Source organism: Lathamus discolor, chromosome 4 (genome assembly GCF_037157495.1).
Source record: "Lathamus discolor isolate bLatDis1 chromosome 4, bLatDis1.hap1, whole genome shotgun sequence".
Classification (NCBI taxonomy): Eukaryota; Metazoa; Chordata; class Aves; order Psittaciformes; family Psittacidae; genus Lathamus; species Lathamus discolor.
Genome location: NC_088887.1, coordinates 18,100,933 through 18,118,751, shown reverse-complemented (window position 1 = coordinate 18,118,751; position 17,819 = coordinate 18,100,933).

Here is a 17,819-nt window from a genome sequence, read left to right as displayed (position 1 = left end):
CTTATCCCAGCATGGGGGACTGTGGGCAGATGGATGCCCCCGTGCATCACTGGGGAGTGTGGGGAGTACATGCCTCCAGGTACCTGCGCATTAGCAGGGGCATGCAATGTAATTAAGCCTCCTGTGAGGAAGTGCCTGTTTGAAGAGTGGTGTCATTTAACTTGACTTCAGATTAAAGTTTTCTATTCCCATTTTTTTGACAGATAGCTCTTTGCGAGGTGTGTGAAAGCGGCTGCTGATACACAGCAAGGGCTGCAGGGCTGGCTGGGAGGGTGTAGGAGAGCAGAGGGGGCCTCCCTGGTGCTAATCATAGAACCACAGAATGGTTTGAGATGGAAAGGACCTTAAAACTCATTCAGTCCCAGCCCCCTGCCATGGGTAGGGACACCTTTCACTAGACCAGGTTGCTTCCTCCTTCAACACTTCCAGGGATGGAGCAGTCACAACTGTTTTGGACAGCCTGTTCCAGTGTCTCACCACTCTCACAGGGAAGAACTTCTTCCTATTGTCTAATCTAAATCTACTGTTTTGTAGTTTAAAGTTCCCCCTTGTCCCATCATTATATGCCCTTGTGAAAATGTGATGGCCAGAGACAGCAGGCAGCTTGCCACCAGAGCTGTGGGTACTGTGACCCACACTGCCTACCTGGGCTGTCCTTGGGCTTTGGCCAAGCTCTGCCACCACACCATGAGCTCTCTCATTGGGCTGTTTGCACCTGCAGAAGGAAGGTTAGGGCAGCAGCTGGCTGAGGTTGGAGGTGATGCTAGAGCCAAGTGTGGAGAGCTACATCTCAGGTATTTTCCGGGAGTTCATGACTGTCAGTGGAAACATCCTGACATGCTGTCTTTTCTTCCCTGCGTTCCCAGATCCTGATCCTGTGCTCTTCAGACCCAGTCCTTTACACTGAACTGATGAGTATATGGAGGTAAGTGGCTTTATTTAGTAGCATTTTTATATTCTACATATCTCTGTTGCTTTTAGCAGTTGCTCTGACTTGGCTATCAAGAATAAAGTAATAACAAATTGTGCTCTGGAGTCTGAGTGCCTCCCATAGGAGGAGTCTTTCTCCTTGAGGGAAAGGAGTAGATTAAGAGAAATTAACGTCTTAATACTTTGCCCTTTGGCCACTGATATCTAATGTTACAGCTTTAGGCAAGTTCAGCCTTCTTCACTCATTCAGTGCAGAGCAGCAGAAGGGAGCAGACAGGTGTAGCATTTATTAAGAATCAGGCTTCTTGCTTGCAGTTTGTTCCAGCCCCGCTTAAAAGAACATGCAAATGGGCATACTGGGAGCCACTGAACCAATACTCTGTATTGGCTGTGGTGTACTGTCAGGGGCTGGTAGGAAATGCTTAGAGAAGAACCATGTGGAGAGGGCAAAAGCAGACTGATGTGGCCCCAAGTAAACCTTCCTGGTTTGGGGCAATAGCCTGTTCCTGAGCAAAGGGGTGTGATTAGACCTGTTGCTGGAATAGCTACTCAGAGGTCTAGTGCCTTTGAGCCCATTGGTATTTCAGAACTTGAAGCTGGATTATTTCTGCAAGGTGCTATAAAACCAAAACCTGGGAAGATGTTTCCTGCCATAGGGGTGCCTGCAAAGTGTAGGGAGAGGTAAGAGATGACTCCAGGCAGAGGAGGAACAAGCACAAGAAGGCAAGGGGTCTGTACAGAGCAGCATGATCTGCGGTAGCCTCAGCACAGCAACAGCTTGGGGTTTATGAAGTATTTTGCAGTCCTCAGATGTGCTGTAGTAGGGCTTTAGAGGGGAAGGAGGAAGCAGTTTTTCAGATGTTTATGGGAAGCCTTCTCCAGTGTGAGGGACAGAAAGGAAGAAAGCTTCAGTAAGCATGTCTGAAAATATGACACAAGCTGATGGAGGTAGGAGCTGTCATCTCTCTGGTGAAAGAGATGAGATGTAGGAGCATAGGAGGTGTAGATTCCTTCTTCTTTTAGATACCAGGGGTGGTGGTGGTGGGGGTTTGGACACTGCGTGGATATAAGCATCTTTCCACTCTGGAAAATAATCAAGCACTCTGGGGAGTGGGTAGGAGAGAACTAGAAAAGCAAACTGCATCTCCTTTCTCCACCAGCCAAAACCATCACTTTGAGGCCTCCCAGCAAGGGGAAATAGACTTCTGCTATGTTTATCATGCATGGTTAAACAGGACCCTTTAAGCCTGAAATCAGGATGAGGGAGGCATGAAACCCATTTAAGTAACTGGCAAAGGAGTTATCACGCATGTGAGCTCCAGCAACCCCGTGGCAGGACAGAGGGACTGGGTTGAAGTGATAGCACGTCAAGACTGGTGGCTGGGGAGGCAGGGAGAGGAGTGAGCTGGGATGGCCCTACTGAAGCTTGGCTGACACCCATTCCCATGGGAAAAGTGTGTGCCTGGGGAGCTGCTCTAACTCAGCTCCAGCTGCTCAGCCCCAGCCTCTTTTGTGGTTCTCTCTTGCTCCTGGGCTGGGGATTTCAGTCCCAGGATCTGCCCATCAGCCCCATCAGAAACCGTAATGTAGCATGACTGCTAAACTGTATCTCAGCCATCTTCCCATTCAAATGAAGAAAACACATGGAGACAGAAACAAACTATTAGAGATCTGCTGTTACCAAGATGTCTGCAAACAAGGTCCTCCCTGTGCACACAAAGTGTGGTAATTGAGATGGGGGGGTGGGGCTGCGTCTCTTAGAGGCAACAGGATGAAGGCTTCTTTTAAGTCTCCTCCTTGAATGTGTTTCCCCCCTAAGGGCAGCCCCACTTGGTAGGCTTGGCTCTACCACAGGCTGAGGTATAGCTGTGTGCCTTAAGGATGAGGTAAGAGAAAACTATCAGTTATTGGGATGTGTCAGTGTGGTAGCCCAAGGCTGCCTGGGCACCCACACAGTGCACGCAGCAGACACTTTGGGTTGCTTCAGTCCTGTTTTCTAACAGTATTAATTTTCCCCCGAGGCTAAAGCCCCTCTGCTTGTAAACAGGGCAGCCTTGCAAGGAATGCAGGTACTCAAAATACTCATTTTATAACATCATTCCCAGAATTTTTGTTCTTTATTTACCCTGGCCAAGCAATTCAGGCCCCATATAGGTGTCTCTCCCTCCCCAGATCTCTTCCTTGCTTCCCAGCCCTTCTTTTTCTGTCTGGTGAACAGCATTTTTGGGTCCCACTGGCCTATTGCAACTTGAGGAGCCATGGTGCAACCATGGTACAGGTTTGTGTATTGGAAACTGGCAGCCCTGGTGAGCATCCTAGGAGCTGTAGGGGGTCCTTGGGATGCCCACCTTGCCCAGGAGGGCTCCTGTGTTCACTGCCAAGTGAGGTTTTGTCACATGCTGAAGCAAAAATGCCTGGAAGGACAACTTTGCTGCAGCTTTTCTTCATCCCTGTTATTCATTTTCTTCCTTTACCACACTTCAAATGATTTGACATTGCATATTTAAGTCTCTTTTGTTGTATTCAGTTCACCTCATCTGACCTCACGATCTTCAGGATAATAGCAGATGAGGATGATAATATTCTGCTGGTTTACAGTGCCACTTTCAGTGACCCCATGAGCCCTTTAGCAATGGTTGCTTGTTAAGGCCTGCAAGCCATCTAAAGTGAGTTAATTTATTACTCCTGCTCTGTGTATGGTGAGAAACTGCAGCTTGAACAAGTGAGCTGGAAGGAGAGGCAGGACTTGCAGGCTTGAAACATGGGGCAGGAAGGACACTGTGATCTCTCAACACCTATAGTGGCTCACATAGCTCTGTGTCCCGAGAAGGGCCTCTGCCTGTAAGTAATCAGCACAAGTGCACACAGGAGGTTAGGCTGAATGGAGAGGAGAGAAGGTCCCTGAGGACCAGAACAGAGAAGGCTGCATGTGTGATAGTAGATAACAAGCTCCCAGGCTTTATCAACCAAAGATTTGTGTCGACTGCTGTTAAAAGGGTGGTGATGATGTAGTATATGGATTAGAGAAGAGGACGGTGAATGGGAGCACGGATGAGCTATCAGGGGTCCCACATCGGGGGGGACAAAATCCTTCATTCTTAAAATAAATGAGGTTTTCCAGCCGCTGTCCTGGCCTTCCCTCCAGCACAGCCCAGCTCCTGTTGGTTCTGGGGCTACAAACCCTTGACCATGAGAGCCCCATCTCTGCACAGGGTGAGAGGCAGGGGTTGCACAGCTGGGCAGGAGAGGACACCCCTGGCTGTGGGTAGCCCAAAGGGAATGGCGAGGCTGCTGGGAGAGGGCAGGTCACTCATTTTCTCTGGGATGCCAGAGGCAAGAGCCATGGGAAGGGTGGGAAGAGCATGAAAATGGTTCCCATCACGGAGAGTGGAGCAATTTGCTCCTGGCCCAGCTGTGTGACAATGATGCCTGTGCTGTAGTGTTCAAGGCTGCCATCTACCAGGCTGCTGATGGGAACGGGGGGGCAGCCAGCAGCGTGGCTCTCTGGGGGGCTGTATACTTGTTTTTCTTCTCTGTGACATTACACAACGTGAGGTAGAAAATGTTTGTACGGTAGCTCTATCGGTCCTTGGGGTGAGAGGGGAAAGGAAGAAGGTGGTAGGTAATTTGGGGTTCTTTATTAGACCAATAAATCATTTATAATGCACTAGCTTTCAGGCCAGTCCCTTATTGCTTATGTCAGCCACAGTATGCTACATGGCGACAGAAGCTAGCAGAGCACACACTGGCTCCCCTAAATCAGAAGGGCAGAGCCAAGATGCATGGGGTAGGCAAGGCGCTGCTGCTGGAGGCAGGACCGGGCCTCACCATGCTGGGCCATGGGGGAGAGCACAGCTTGTCCTTCACAGGTCCTGGGGACACATCCAGCATGGCTGGTGAGAGGCACTTGGCCTTGTCTCAAGCATGTTGTAGCAGCCCTGGTCCTCCTGACGTAAGGGGGAAGCATCAGGAGCTATTGATACCTGAGGGACTGAATAGCGGCCATGGGCACCTGAAGTGTCACTGGGCACATCACTAGACTCCCTGCGTCACCTGCAAGCAGAGATAGCAGGCATGATACAGGGGTAATGCCCCTGAGACTTGGCTGGTGGGGAGCAGAGGACAAGGCAGGTTTTCATGGTGGCACTCCATTACAAAAGGAATGGGGATGTCCTACACCTGTCATCATTGTATCTTTGGGGTTTGGTGGAGCTTATTCCCTGCGGCTTGTCAGGCAAACTATCTCTTAGGTTTCTTGTGTGCTCTGTGCACCCATGAGGTTGCTGAAGGAGGATATCAGCTAGTTGGGAAGGACTGTGCTCACCTAGTCACAAGTGGGTGGGTTTTTGGTGGTTTTGGTGGGGGGTTGTTTTTGGGTTTGTTGGGCTTTTTGTTTGGTTTTGGTTTTGATTTTTTTGTTCTGTTTTGGTTTTTGGTGGAAGTTCCTTGTTTGCTGCATTTCACAGCTGTGTCTCCTTCAGTTTGAGCTCTTCAGGTTCTGCAAAATGATGCCTTTTCAGTAGCCTGCCTGTGTTACCCACAGAAAGCACCAAGTTACCTGACATTTTGACAAACAATACCTGTATCAATTTCTCTCCTCATCCTCCTTTCCTGCTCCCTTTCCTCCCCCCAGCAAAGGAACCAGATTATCTCTGGAGTTAGGCAAACACAACAGAGGAAATGGATAATCCCTCCTCTCAGGTGAATTCACATGAGGGTGGGCTCCCAGGTCACCTGAACAAATATGATTCCCTGTTAAGTAACCAAAAGCATTTGAAAGAGGGACCACTGAATGGGCTGAGCACGTACGGAGCGTGTACACCCTGCCAGTGTGCTGGGATTTAAACCCCCCAACCCCAAAAAAAAAAAAAAAAAAAGCTGAGCAGCTTCAAAGGAACCTAATGGGGAGAGGTGAATGTAAAAATGCTAACAAATACCATTCCCTGTTATGAAATACACAACTGGGGTGGGAGGGAATTGCATGGTATGCCTGTTTCTGTGGGATTTGATATAACTGTAAGCTCTTTGCAATGTTCTTTGCATCCTTATGGACTGCCTGATGGAAGCAGCAGCTAAAAGCAAATCATAGGGTGAGAGGGTGAGTCTTGCTGATGAGAATTAGTAGCATCAGGAGAGAAATATTGCACTCCTAACTGACTGAATTTTGCATTATGCTGCAAAACCCCCAATGTCGATACGCAAATGCTGTTCCTGTTGTTTTGCTGTGATGATTGGCAGCAAAGAAATTCAAGTCACATCCACACAGCAATTGTCCTGCTGTAACTAAGTCTCTCCTATACAGGCGGGTACGCTTGTGCAGGCAAAATCTATGCTTTAGGAAGAGGTTAAAAAAGGATGTTGAAAAAACATTTTCCTGTGTTCAGCAACACAAAATGTTGTCAGGTTAGCGTGTACTCAGCCCTTTTTCTTGTGGGCATTGTAGGCTAGATGTTACCCCAGACCTTGGGAGGACTGGGTGAAGAAGTCCATACTGAGGCATTGAAAGCGATTTGAGGCACATATCTCCATGGAAGGACTTTTTTCTCTCCAAACGAGATAAGAGAACGGAAAACAGAGCTAAACTAAGTGTCATCCCCAATACAAAGGAGCAGTGGGGTCAGCACTACATGGCAGACTAAGAGGATTATGAAATCACATGTAATAAATGGTAAGAAAATAATTATTTTAATGAACACAAGATTGTTAAAATCCCCTGCAATTGGATCTTGCCAGTGTGTTTGCAGAGAGAAGAGCAGATAACAAAGCTAGCAAACAAAGCAGATAAAACCCCTATCTTTTGTTTGCTGCTTAAGTTGTCTTTGCATTTCTTCCAGAAGACATAAATCAGTTACTAATTGCATTCCCCATTTGAGGTGCTGTGAGTGTTCATATGTTTAATCTGTCCTGGGTGCTTTTAGAAAGAGTTGTGCTAAGGTGAGGACGAGAGTTGCACAGAATTGTCTTGCCCTTGTTAATACCTTTCTTTTCACAGAATAAGGCTGTGTGATAGTCTGATTATTTTTTTTCCTGCTTGGTGACCAAGTCAAAAATTTGGACTTGAAGAAAAGCAGGTATCTGAGGTTTAAAATATCATTCTGGTTGCATTCTTTGGATGTCTCTTTCTCTTTCAGAACAGAAATTCCTCTTGAAATGACACCACTTCAAGATGTTTGGGAAACAACTAAGCAAATCAGAAAATATTTTACCAGTGACTTGCTGAATTAGAATAGTTGCTGTAAAATAGTGGCATTTTATCCATACACTTCCAAGTGGAATAACCTAGCAGCCTATGGAATGTAGCTTATCCCAGGTTATGAGCTCCTTAAAGGATTGTGTTGTGGAAAACAAAACATGGATTTGATTAGATCAAAAACAAGACCTCAAACACCTGTGCCACCACCTCTGCCTGTCTCCCTGTAGCTGAGCCTGAGGGGACAGGGATGCCAGGGCTTGCCGTGGAGCTAGGAGAAAACATGGCAGCGTTTCCCTTTGGGGAAGGTGAGTCTTCCTGCCGTCATCCCTCCAGGGTGAGCAGGACTCACTCAGCCTGTGAGAAAGCCATTTGCCCATGGGACAAATGGCTGCTAGGAGGGAGCAGGAGCTGGTCCCTGGTCTGGCACTAAGATGTAGACAAGGCAGGAAAGAAGCAGATGTGGGTGAAAGGAAGACTGTAGATCTGAAGCTGAAGCTAAATGAAAAGGACAGGGAGAGTGGAAATGATGCTGCCTTGTACCCATTCTGAGGCGCTGGAGGAGCCAAGCTAACAGAGGACAGGAGAGGGTATGTGCTGTCTGGGCGAGCTTGGGTACCATTAGGACTGTCACATAGACAACTTAAAATCAGCCTTCTGTTGGGAAAAAAGTTAAAACAATTTTGAGCCTTGAAAGTCTCCCAATCTCAGACTGTAACTGTTGAAGATCAGCAGCAGAGGATTATAAAGATAAGAGCAAGGAAACACGCACGGAGCTGGTGGAGGATCAGACCACAGAGTAATAATGACAACTCCTCCCAGGCGAAGAAACTGAGGATAATCCCTGGACCAAGAATCATGGAAATCACCCAGTGCTTTTGCTCAGACAGAGAACATCATCAATCTCCTTTCCACCCTGACACTGTGAGAGTTAGCTGATGCTCGGATGCTCGGAGAGGGGCTGGGAGAAGTCCCTTCATGCTGCCCTCACAGGGCTCAGCACTGGGGTGGCAGTGGAGTCGCTGGCTCCCCTGGCACCAGGCAGTCACTGATGCTGCATGATGTGGTCGCTGCCCACAGTGCAGGCAGCTGCGACCTGGCAGCTTCTCACGTGCGTGTGTGCTCCCCAGCTGCTCCGGGTCAGAGCTGTCTTCTCTCATTTCAGATGCTTGGCTGCACGTCAGGCGTACTGAAGAGACAGGAAAAGATGGGGCCATCCTGCTCAAACGCGCTCTCATGTCCTCAACCATTGCTGCTTCAGCAAGTGCTCTGCCACATCCTTGCTGCTTGGCTGCCCAGGAGCTACCAAAGGAGTCTTGCTAGCAGGCCCTCCAAGTGGGCAATGATGAGCTGAGGACAAGTTTCAGGTCTGTGTTTGCAAGCAGGAGGTGATTACAGAAAGCGGAGCCCCAGCCTTTGTGTTCAAGCTGGCTTCTTCTAAACACCAATGTTGCAGGTGTGCCACTGCACCACTTCCCAGCTCATTTTTCAGTCCTTGAGTTGGACCCTATCTTCACCTTTTGCAAGGCAGTTTTTGACTCTGTAGGTAACCTGATCTCACTGTAAGGATTTGTGCAAGGGGTCCTGTGGCCTAAATAAGGCTGCAAAATGACTGACTATTTATCCAGTCTATTTCAGGATCTGACTTCTGTTGCTAAAAGCTAAGGGGTTACAGGGACATTCACATGGGCCAGCAAGAGTAACTCATCAGGCTTTTCTCAGGATCTGGGATGACTTTCTTGCACCTTTTGGACACAGCATAAATATTCCATTGTGGAAAGTTTGGAAGATGGCACTCAGCAGAGGCAAATCTGCAGGTCTAACTTGGCCCTCTCCCACAACCACAATAAGATGGAATCGCTTCCCATTACCCCAGGATGTGACAAATCAGTGGCTTTGATAGCACCTGGAAAGTAAAGTCAAAGCCAGGCCTGTGCTCACAAGCAAGGGAAGAAACAACCAGAGCTGAGTTTCAGGCAGTTGAAGCATGGAGAAGGGATGAGCGGAATAAGCTGTCCTCTGCTGCAGGCTGGCATGCTTGCACATGCTATTCCCTCTCCAAACTTCAGGGTGCTTGGCCCCCTTGTTTTCTCCCAGGAGAGACAAGCCCAAAGGGAGTGAGGCTTGCTGGGATGCAAAATGTGGGTTCTGCTGGAGGACTTGTCCTGCTGACCATGAAGGCTGTGAGATCTGGGCCAGGAAGAGGGCAGGCACTCTAGGAAGAAGGGGTCTCGTCCCTGCATCATACACCAGAAACAGCATGGGATTTGTGCTCTAGCCTCAGAGCCTCCAAGATCTGGAGCTTTCAAGCAAGCTGAGTGCAGCAGGTATTTGTCCCTCTGTTGCCTACTACTGCAGACAGAGTATGTCAGAATCGTGGGACAGTCTCCTGGATTTCTGGCTCCATCGCTTCTTGTTAAAAGTGTTTTTTTGTTCTAGTGACAGTCACGCTATGTCCAGGAGTGCATGTACTGTAGGAGAGTCGGGGGCATGGTAATTACTGGCAGGGCTATGTGGATTTGTTTGGGAAGAGCTGGAAAGGCCAGAACTGTGGACATAGTTGGGATGCTTTGATCCAGGTGCTTAGCAGAACAGCCCTCCAGGCTGTCACATCAAGTGGCACAGAGCATGGATGCATATTGAGAGCCTTTTCCAGCAATCCCCTTGTGAAATGCTAAAACCATAAAATACTTCCTGAGGACTGTGATCTTGCAGCAAGGATTTGCTCCACTCCACTTCCCTTTTGCAGTGTGCTTTTTTTGTCTTCACAAAAGGTTTTCTTGGCAAAAGGGAGCTGCCAGCTGGCCAGACCTGGCCATGGGGCTAATGGAAGTATTCAGCTGTATGCAGTTGCACCAGCAAAATTGTCTATTCAAAGAAAAGTCATAGTTTTGACTCTGGTTTTTCATCAGGGTTTATTAGTCTAGGACCACTGCCAATATAAACTTTTCTAGCTAACATGAACAAAAAAATAAATCCTAGCTTGCTTTTCATATGCTTTGAAAGCATCCCTCGTCCTGGCTGGTACCACTGCTGATTCCCCTCTCTTCACTTTTTTCTGTCCAAGTGGTCACTGACTTCTCAGTGTCACTTTCTTCCTTTCATCACAATGGTGACTTACCCATTTCATTAAATTCTTATTTTTGAATGATGAAAGCTTTTTAATTCCTGATAGCTTTAATAATGTCACTGCCTTTCTTCCTCCTTCCTTTTTTAAACCACCTCTAAACCTTGGGGATAGAACTAGCTGACAGGTTTCCTTTAATTATCCTCGCTCTCCATGCTCATCTCTTCCACGGTGCCTTCAAGGGACGCCACTATGAAAGGTGCTACACACACAAGCAGCACACCCAAATTGAAGCAGAGAACAAAACAAAACGTCAAGAAATCCACCCTTAAAGAAATTAATAACAAATACATTTCATAAGCCCTATTAGGCAGTACTGCTCAGATAACATGGTGATGAGCCTCCTGTAAATGTTTCCACAGCAGTAAAACTGTCTTAAAGGGACCACACAGCAGCTCGTGGAGGGAGGGATAGGAGGAGGGAGCGTTTCTCTGGAGGACCCTCTTGTCCTGTCCAGACTGCATGGCTGACATAAGCCACATGCCTAAGGAGGAACCCAGCACCATCTGCTTTTCTTTTGCCTCTCATGAGCACCAAGAAAAACACAGCCCTGGTGTTATGTCCATAACTCTGTGATTTGACCACAATATATTGCTAGGGACAAGGGTGGTCTACACTTTACTATTCAGCAGTCTTTCAAAGCCAAGGCGCCAGGCGAATGCTGCATCCTTTAGCTGCCCAAATCTTTCAGCTGCTCCGTCACCCAGCCTGAGCCTATGCACAGCACAACCACAGGGAGGAGCTTAAAGATATGGCTTGTAATGGAGCTAGATGTGTACTTGCTTATCCTCCCAGAGGCAAATGTTTGTGGAGCAGAATAACACTTGATCAGGGTGCTAGGATTTTGGGAGCTCCTGTTCACAGATCCAGGAGCTGAGCATGCGGGACAAGGAGGGAGGGAGGGGAAGAAACACATGCTCAGATGTATAGGTTTCTGCAACCAACTTCTGCCCATGCTGCAGGAGAGCTTTGAGTTTCTTGCCCTTGATGTAACCATCACCAGAAGTTTGTTTTTGCAAAGCCTTCTTGTCTTCAAAGCTACAACTCACACATCAGCACCTTATCTGAGAAGAAACAGTAACCCTGTTATTAAGCTGTGGGCAGCATCACCTGGAGGGTGATTCTTCACACACCTGCTGCTGTTCACAAATAGATGGGAAACTTTATATTGGAAAATAATTTTCAAAGGACAGTGGCTCCAGTGGAATGATGGACATAAAAACAGAGAAATGATCCTACGGAAAAAAGCTGACTTAGCCTTGTTGCTGAGGGCCCAATGCATGGTTGCTTTGAGTGACTGTATAAAGGAGCTAGAAACCACTTGGAGCTGCTACCTCACAAATGTTCCAAGTAGAGGTTAGGGATAGGGAAAAAAAAACAAACCCCCACCAAAAACTATTTCTTGCCCAAAACTTAGTGCACCCCTTGCAGCAAGAATTGGAAAGGTGTGGGAACATGAGCTGATTGCTTTCTATGGGCTTCCTCCCACAACAGCTGTAGCTAGTCACAAGATAAGCTAGAGAAGAGCAATGCAGAGGGCATGTATCTATGTATGCCTTAGTACCCATGCTGAGTTTTCATACATGCAGTCCTATAGGAACATTTGAGGGTGAGGACTCAACTCTTTTGGGAAAAGTGTGAGATTAGCTGGTTAGATGCCTATAGGATGAGTGGAGGTGAAGAGACCTTACAGCCCTGATCAAGGAAGGAACTGCTGCTCACTCTCTCCATTGCTGCAGGCAAGTCTTTCCTTTTCTGATCTTCCCCACTGCATCTTGCGCTCTTTCCGGCTTTCTAGCCTTGTGTTTGTGTGGTAGTGCCTGAGCATGTCCCACATGTAACTTGTTTCCCTTAATTATACTTTAAAATGATATCTGGAGGTCCTCAGTAAAGGGTGGCTGTCTGGGTGTGCAAGCAGTATCGAATCACAGCACTAACCCCCAGGTGCTGGTGTATTTTGATAAGTTTCTTGACTGCCCTATTTACATGGAGACTAATCAGCTCTCAGTGGAGTTTCTTTTTGATCCTTTGGCCTATCTCAAGGGAAGCACAACACTAACTGACAAAATATGTATATTTTGGCTTTCAAAAACTATTACACTTTGCAACTGTCACCAGACCTTGAGCTTTCTGGTTGCCAGGGAAACATTGCAGGAGATAACCTGATGGCAGCTGTGAACTGCATCCGTTCCTCTCCCAGTGCTAAACCTGCTCTTCCAGAAATGTTTGCTACGGTTTAGGATATTTCATTTTTAGAAAGAGGGGTCTTGAAAAATAAGGTTATTTACAGCCTGAAGGATATTTCCTTCTGAAATGGAACTGTCTGGGAGGTCTTGCTTTTTGGGTTCAAAGCATGTGTGGCAGTGGCTTAGTAGCAGTGGGTTTTGTGGTGCTCTAATACCAGGGGCTGCTGGAGCAGTCATGACCCTGTCCAGATAACGTGGGCTAGAGTCAATGGGGGGTTTGTATATTGTCAGCTCTGGGTTTGGTATACTCAGGCTCTTTGGACCCATCAGTTTGGAGTACTACAAGCTTGTGTCAGTGCTGTACACTCCAGGTAAGATAGATGGAGCCTCCTCTCTAAGGCCATAAAAAGGGTGTGCTGAGCTGTCCCAGAGGGCTGTAAGGAATTGTGTGCTGCCTCTTTCACTGAGGGAACCTTGTGCTGTTGTTTTCATCAGAAACATTTGTCTCCACTTTTATATTATGTAACATGTCATCAGGCAAAGGTGGGATGTCAGAGAATCTGACTCTGATTTTCTCTCTGTGCTAGCTGGGGCCAAGCTAGTAGAGAAGGCAAAAGGTCATGCTGTAGGTAAGGTAAGGTAAGTGATAATAAAACATAAGTAGGCAAGTGTAGGTAAGGTAAGTGATAATAGAACTGAGCATTCCTGCTGGTTTCTCCATCCATTGCAGAGATGCAATGCCCCTGAATGCAGCTGATGGTGAGACACTGGTTGGGGCTGGGCTGAAGAGAAATCAGACAGCTGGGAGCTGGGCAGCCAAGGGACTGGGGGAATATAGGCTGTGGGTCTGCCACATGTGTTGGCAGCACCTCTGGTGAGGGAAAAGAGGGGATGAGCACGTGGCCTCAGGGAAGCCAGATGTGTGTCTAACTTCTGCTGTGACAGAACAGCCCTTTAAAGACATAAGATGCAGCTCTTTTTCCTGACACTTCAAGAACAGGGTGACAAGCTGCTGTCAGGGAAATGCTATCTAACTCCCTTTCCCCCAGTAATTTCCCTGGTAAAACTGCAGTGCAGTGGAATCAAATGGTGACAGGAACCGAGGGAGAATAGATGTGTTTTCTATTTTTTTTTTTTTTTTTTTTTTATGTTTCCAAGCATGCGTCTGTATTGGGAGCCATGTGTACACTGGTAAATCTTGCCAGTTCAAAGAAATGGTTTTAGTGTTCAAATTCAACCTTTAGTGCTTCCCCCTCTGCTTAAGAAACAACAAAGCCTCAAAGATGCTCCCAGCTTGCATGGTACTAAAAAGATATCTTGGCTGAAATGGAAAACAGCATCTCATGTTTTCCTTTGGGTTACATGTGCAGCAAACCCTTTGCTGCTCTTTTAGGTGGTGCTATGAAAAGTCCTTGCTGCAGATAAAAGGTAAATTGTAGGTGGAGCAGGGGGAGAAGGAGGGAGAAGAGGGCGAGGATTATGAAACTACTTCACAGGCAGACAGCTTGTGTCCTGAATTGTGCCAAAATAACTGGGAGCAAATCTGAGAGCGGGACTGGCAGTGCTGGAGTGCTGCTGTACACTTGAGCTTGAGAGTGAAGCCTGGCCCTTGATGGACACAAGACCAGTGAAACCTCTAGGGAAGCTGCTTACCCAGTCATTCTCCTTCGGCGGTTGACTGAGGTTCATTGATGGTTGCTTTCCTCATTTCTGCAAACAGGAGAGGATTTCCTGGGTGCACAAAGAAAGAGAAGGGGCAGGAAGGCAGCAGCTTCCCATCAGCTCTTGTGTCGTGTGGCTGGGGCCTCTCCTCATCACCTGAAGCTGGAGCAGATGGATGTGTGTGTGGCTTCTCGCCTCTTCCCCTTCATGCAGTACTTGCACTGTCTTTTCTCTCTAAGGCAAATTTTCATGATTTGATTTTTATTTGAAGCTTTTAATCCAAGAGCCCATGTTTGCCCTCCTAACTCCTGCCAGGCCTCAGCGAGGGTCGCAATAAGAGCTTTTAGAAGGGGCTTTCATGAAAGAGTTACTCGTGTCCCACAGAGCTATAGCCATGATATGCTGGGTAGTCCTTTGTTAATATTCAAAGCAGAGTGTTTTACTCTTAGGATGGATGTAAATTGTTTTAAGGCAGACCCTTGGGGTTTTGTTTTGCCTTTCCAAAAAGTAACAGCTGCTCAGGCTCAAGAGCAGGAAACCCTGCAAGGATTTGTCCATGAGTGATGGCTTGGGTCATTAGGATTAATCTAAGCAGTTGCCTCGCCCTTTACTTCAAAGGGCTTAGGTCCATTCATGCAAATGAATTTAGCCCAAGAATTTATGTATCTACTTCTTTTGTACTTCCTATCCTCAAAAAAAAAAAAAAAATCAGATGTCCTTTGGTAGAAGAGCACCACACTTTCTGCAGAGGGGAAATAAGGCAGAGGGACTTAAAATACATGAAATGCTGCTTGTTTAATTACTTTTTTTAATAAGCTATAACAAATTACTTATCACTGGGTCCTTAGGAACTGCCTTAGCACAGTGGAAGAATTGATTGCATAAATGCCAGCTGTAACTCTCTTATTTTTGGTAACAAGGCATTACTAAAGGCAGACTAATTCAGTGCCATGCTCCAATGAGACCAGTGTTCTTTTGTCTGGGACTGGCTTAGGAACCCTCTAATATCTAGTATTTCTTTTCAGCCGTGGATGTAAGAAGTCTAGTAGTGGTTCAAAACACACACCTGTATGGCAGCAAGAAGTCATGAAGGGTGCACACATATAGGTTAATTGTCAAGGGAAACTGACTTCAAGTGCCATCAAACTGTTTTCAAATGTAATCATGACATCTAAGAGGATGATCTTTGAGAGATCAGAGAGCGGAAATTATTCTCTTGCTTTGCACATCTGAATGCAGTTTGGCTACAGTTAAATTAGCTGTTTCAACCTACTCTGACAGTTTGCTCTTATCTCTCTTTCCTCTTGTTGTATTATTAATAATAAAAAAAGTTAGAGATGGCAGTAGAGACCTATCTGCATGGGGCAGGGCTGGAGCCACCGACTGCCTTTGATTGTGGATGGTGACCAGCATTTGAGTGCCCCTCAAAGGGACGTGCTGGCCCCAGCGATGGCAGGAAGCTCTTTGCCATGCTGCCTGCGGGTGTTTGAAAGGCACGATGCTGGATTTGAGCTAACTCATTTGCTTCAACTTCCCCGCCTGCCTTCCCTCTCACTTTCCCCTTGCACAGCTGCACTTAGTAATGAAGCTGGCAGCATTAGAAAGTCACTAGAAATAACCCAGCTGCCTCCATCGGTTCACAAGGAGAATGACTTTGTAGCTGCTCTCAGTCCATTAATTGAACATGATAAGGCATTTAGTGACAGAAGGATGGTTGATGAGCCTTAGCTGAAATAACAGGGGCCTGCCGAGAGCTGCCTTTCCATTGTCAGGGAGGAGTGCGGAGGGTCCTAGTGCTGAAATGTGGAGTTGGAGTTGTACAAGGGGAAGAGCAGTGGGAACCTGCTGCTCCCTGATCCGGAGGACATGCAGGGGGCCTGAGGCTGAGCAGGAAAGCACAGCCCTGCATGCTGAAACACTAGTGTGGCTGATCCACTACAGGGAGAACAGGTGTCTGCATATCCAGCTCATGCTCGCCTGGTGAAAGCCATGGGGAGCTGCCCCCCAGTGAGGGGGAAAACTGGTGGCTGCTGGCTGCATTGGCAAGCACCTGATGATAGATGAGTCCTTCAAAAAGGGCTGGACACAGGACCCTCTATCCCTGTGTGAAGGAACAGGGCAGGTTGCATGGAATATCAGTGTGGACTGGGAAACTCAGGCTCTTTAGCTACCATGCTGGTTGTGTTTGCTGGAAGAATTAGGAATGGGTGAGGGTGGGTGCTGGCCTTTTCTGTCAGATGGATTCTTCCTGCATTTCTAGTAGCCCATAGAGGAGGAGGAGGGCAATGCACTTGGTGACTGTCTCTGCAGGAGTGCAAGGGATGTCCTTGCAATGCAAGCTCCCTCATTAATGAAGCAGCAGCTCTTGCATCAGCAAGCTGTCCTGTTAGCCTCAGCCCCTGATGTTATGGGGTTCCCTACACCTCATTGCCATCTCAGTTCTGTGGGGAAGCAGGTCAAAGAGCTGTCACACCAAAGCCATGCAGCTCTTGTCAGTCTCAGTAGGGAGACAGATAGTGACAGCACCTGCGCTGGGAGAAACTGGCTTGTGGAGGCAGTGGGGAGAACAGGGCAATCCACCCCAAGCCAGGAGGCAGGTAGCCTAAGCTACCAACCACTACTGCAGCTCCTGTCTTGCCTGCAGTAAGAGTTACCCTGCAAGGTAAGGTGTGTGTCTCCCCAGAACAGCCAAACAGACTCTGTGGAGGGCATGTGCAGGTGGTCTCCTGGGGCCTGCAGCTGGAGCATCTGCCTCAGTTCTGGTCTGTGCAGCCACGGAACTGGCTGGCACATCCCTCACCTGTGAAAAGATCTGTTGTCAGGAGGTGTTTCTTTGTCTGAATGAGCACTTGGTAATGTCAGTGTTTCTCCGGGCTAGTTTAATGTTCTCCTTGCCTATTTGTTTTATTTTAACATCTCTCCTGAACAGTGCTACTTCTTCCAGAGGGTCCGGATGTTTCACAAAGGGATGTAAATATTACCCCTGCATGGGGAAACAGGTACAGAACAAATGGTTGGTTTGAGCACAGGTTTTCCAGCCCCCAACTCTTGCTCCATCATTACAAGGTCCACAAGGAACAGGAGGCAGGTCTGGCACAGAAACCTGCCTGCCTCCAGGAGCGAGGGTGGGCAATTGCACAGCAGTGTGAAGGATGAGAGGGAACAATGGTTTTCTGGGTCAGGCTACAGAGGTGGTTTTTTTGGCTTGTATGCAACATCCTGGGAAATAAGGAGGGTTGACAGCTCTGCTGGCTGCAGTACCAGCATGGGTCTTTCACGCACCCCCTTGTAGTGGTTGAACGGGGCATTACCTGTCCCCCTGCTCAGATGGGCATGTCCTGGGTGGACTAGGACTGCTGCCCCACAAATTGATTCCATCTGCTCTAAGGATGGGTGTTATGCTGCAACCTTCATTACTAATTTTAATTAACACCCTGTCAGCACTTGGTAAACTTCCCAACTGCCCCACGCCTCAGGACACCTGGCCAAGAGCTGGCTTCCTTCCTCCCCGGGGCATCCATCCCTCACAGTGTGCTGGGAGGCAGACAGCTCCTCCATGTCACGGTGTCAAAGCACACCATGAAACAGTTGCTCCTGCCTGTGCTTGGCTCTGGTGCTAGTCTTGTCCCATCCTGTGTCCCCCCAAGGAGAGGGGCAAGGACCTGGGCATAGCTGGCAAGTCTCACTGATGGCAGCAAGCCTTGTGCTGATGCTTTGGCACAGA